Below are 3,866 nucleotides of genomic sequence, written 5' to 3'. Positions count from 1 at the left end.
TCAGAAAATGTATTTGGAACATGTTTCTGACTTTTAACTTTTGGCTGTACCAGTTATTTGTCCCTTCCAGGATGACACCCTTGAGCTACACTCCAAGTTCTCTTACTTACTAGATCATTTCTGGTTCCAAATAGCAAATGAAAATTATTTTCATGTTGCTCCTAGTTATTCTGTCCTGGTAGTCTTGTACAAAATTTGACATCTTGCCAACATGACATTTTAATTCATATAGTTACAACTCCTATCTTTCAGGTCTATATCAGCTGGCTCTAAGACCTGAAGAAGAACAAATTTCTTTTATTTCCATATATTTAAAATGACACCCGATTGTAGCATTGTAAGTTTGTAAAAGTTTGGCTGAAAAAGTATAATATCTGGTTCTTTAGTCCCATATAAACAGCATTTTTTTTTAAAACAGTTCATGTCACGCATTACAATAGTAAAACAATCAATAATGAAAATTTGATTCTCTCACATTGACTGGTATGAAGAAATTTTGAGTAAATGATAGGCTTTAAGAAATTTTGTAATGAAACTTCCTTCAAGGAAACCATTGGGACGCTAAGATATTATCACCTCTTTGGGCACTTGGCCAAGACAATGAACTGATTACTCATATTCATGCACACTCTCCCATAAATAGTATGTCATTTTAATGGCTCCTGGTGTTTGTGATTTAACTTTTAGTTTCTATAATCCACAGTGCAACAAAATCCTCCCTCACTGCTGTTCATTATTTTCCATTTCTCCTTTCTCTCCACATCAACCAAGCTTGAACCTTGCTTTGAACTGCCACTATCTCCTCTCCCCACCACCAGAGGAGAAGCTGACACTGTTAATAAAAGGAAAGAGAAAGGGAGGAAGTAGGGGGAAAGTATTCTCTATCAAGAAGACACAAATGAATGAACTTGTGACTTTTTCATGCCATCCATTGCCATTTGACTCAAACCCCTGTTCTTAGGTTGAGCTATTAGCTAAGAAATCAAGTGTCACTTGAGTAGAAGTCACTGACTCACCTTTACTTTGGAACTTATCCAATCCTTGAGAAAGCCATGTTCTTACCCTTGCTTGAATTAGAAACTGTAGAAGTTCCTGGAGGAAAGAGTATTGAAATGTGCCAAAGGTCCTTCTGGAACTGTCTGTAGTGCCAAAAAAATTTGGGAACAGTCAGTTTCACAGGGTTTCAGCTAGTCTTCACATCAAGAACTCTGCCATCTAAAGATCCAAACATTAAGACAGAACATCAGCAGAATGGCTTGCATAAATGTTAATGTTTGATGGAGAAGCCAATAACCATTTTTTAGTCTTTGGGCACAGAAAACTACAGGCTTAGTTTTTCTTCACAGTGATGGCAGACATTGTTTGTCCAGAGATCCAAGTGAACAAGTGGTCAGAATGCATTCTGCAGTTAGTTGCCAATGTCACAAACCCCAACAGCACAGAGCACATGAAAGAGTTGACATTGTATGTAATATGATACATCTGCCAAGATATTCATACAGAGCAGCATAGGATAAATCCAGTGCGGTTCTGACTACCATGATCCTGGGGAAGAGGAAAGAAGATCCTAACAGTAATGTGCAGTTCATTGCTTCTAAGGCACTCCTGAATTATTGGACTTCATCAAAGCATACTTTGACAAAGAATCTGAAAGGCAATTTCTTTTCCAGGTAGTCTATGAAGCAACCTATTATCAAGATAATAAGGTTTTAGTGACTGAATTACAGAATCTGGTGAAGAAAATGTCCTTGTATTATTAGTAAATGGGGACACATATGAGTCCTGCTCTTTCTGTGATCACAATTGAAGTGAAACAGTGACTTTGATGAAGTGGCCCTATAAGTAATGATATCCTGGTTCAATGTCTATGATGACAAAATAGATTTAACCATTGAAGCTTAAAATGCAGCAGAACAAAGAAGGCTCTCAGAAGATAGCAAGATCTATGCTAAGGAAGCACTACAATGTAAAAGTTCCAATTCTCAGACAGACAGTTGCAAAGGATGACGAAAATGATGCTTTCGACCATCTGATGTGGAAATAACACTATCTCACATGACCTTCATTATCTTGAAGAACATATCAAGAACCTTGATCAATGATACCCAGATATCACTATAACCCAATAAGCTCAAATTCCTAATACAACGTCCATCTCAATGCAATTAATCAAATAATCTTATTTAAGATGTTTGATATGTGAGTATATAGATTGAGGATTGTTACTGAAAGTTGGCCCATGAAGTTGCGAACAGTGCTATATCTACATGACATCCATGTTACAATGTCTCTGGTAGATGGCCTGAATAATAAACCCAGAATGGTTTCAAATGTGTCTTAGACTTTTTGTAGTCTAGATGAAGCTGCTTATGAAACTTCAAAAGTGATTGTTAGGAGGAAAAAAAAAAACAAAACCAAAAAACAGACACCCACAGCTTATTCTCACATTTTTGAAGCTCATGGAGACAACAGTCAGACGTGATGGTCACAAGAACAACCTGAGAATTGCTGCTGGTACAGTTTCAATGGAAATTGTGAAAAAAAAATAATAAATACTAATACCTTCAGTTCACATATTGACTCTGGAAGCTCCAGTTGACTGGAAAAGCATACAGATGGACATAAATTCACATGATAGTATTCCTGATACTATCCAATTAAGTGACCATCAGTCAGTATTCCACAAAGCTCCTCAAAATATTCACTGAAAAGCACAGTATCACGATGACAGGAGCCTGTTTTAATGATTTTCCAAACTACAGCTGGACCTCAGGAATGCAAAAGGATGAACTGATGGGAGTTAGCAGATCTGAGGGAATATTGCTTGTGAATTCCTAAAGTATATGGTGGCCTTAAGGCTCTCCTGAGTAGGGGCACTAATTGGAAAATTATCCTGAGTCTGAGATTTCATTGGAGACTATAAGATAATTGGAAGACCTATGTAACAACTTGAAAGTTAGTATCTTATTTTTTGCTGATGGAGAACATAGGGAATAAAAATGCCCATATGTCTGTAAATGTTTGGTACTATTTCTCTTATTCGCAGAGAGGTTAGAAAATATGTAAAGGGGATATTAAATATGATTCAGAAAGCCTGTGACTCCCAGGTGAACAAGTCAAACTACAACATTGTGGATTATCTGAATGACATAAGGGAAGGGTGCTTAGAAATCTATAATTTCCATGGTCAAAGGGAAAGGTATCAAAGATGAATACATGCCCAGATATACTGCTGATATAGCGAACAGTAAAATTTAGTTTGAATTTCTCTGACACATTTCTATATTTGAGGATGATAGCAAGAATGTAGGTGATAATGCTGCTGAACTGATAGGAAACATATGTACATAGAATTTGAGAAGGATATACTGAAATTAGAAGCAGCTAGACTGATGAGTATTTATTTCATTGCTAAGTAAGGACAGACATTAAAATTGGCAAAGGAAACTCATGTTCCATGGACAGCAAAATAACTGAAGAACCAAGTCAATCTGTGTTCAGTAGGATGATACATAAAATCACCACTGGAAATGTATAGTTGTTTCAAAGACCTGGAAATGAGGATTGTATACAGATCCTAAATCAGAAAGCCCAGGATGTCTGCAAGAAACATGCTGATAACAATAAAATTATCTTAATGACAAAAAAGATTAGACTCAAGAGTTAAATGTTGGAAGGAACCCTGCAAGTCAATGACAAGTACAAAATATAAGAAACAGCAATACTTAGAAAAATAAATTTGCAATTAAAAAAGACAATAATAGGGCCCTCCCTGGTGGTGCAGCAGGCTGAAGCACAGCACTGCAAAGCTGGCCACAGCCTCTTTGGTGCAAGTTCTATCCCCGGGCCAGGAGGTGATCTACATG

General features: G+C 36.9%; 1 pseudogene; it reads left to right on the top strand.

Moving 5' to 3' along the window:
• Nucleotides 1-1,310: 1,310 nt before the first annotated feature.
• On the top strand, nucleotides 1,311-2,044 carry LOC101620712 (annotated as a pseudogene).
• Nucleotides 2,045-3,866: the final 1,822 nt, after the last annotated feature.

Source organism: Condylura cristata, unplaced genomic scaffold, assembly GCF_000260355.1.
Source record: "Condylura cristata isolate star-nosed mole 26May11 unplaced genomic scaffold, ConCri1.0 scaffold00019, whole genome shotgun sequence".
Lineage (NCBI taxonomy): Eukaryota > Metazoa > Chordata > Mammalia > Eulipotyphla > Talpidae > Condylura > Condylura cristata.
The sequence above is the reverse complement of the archived record's forward strand: the minus strand, read 5'-3'. Positions and strand labels throughout refer to the sequence as shown.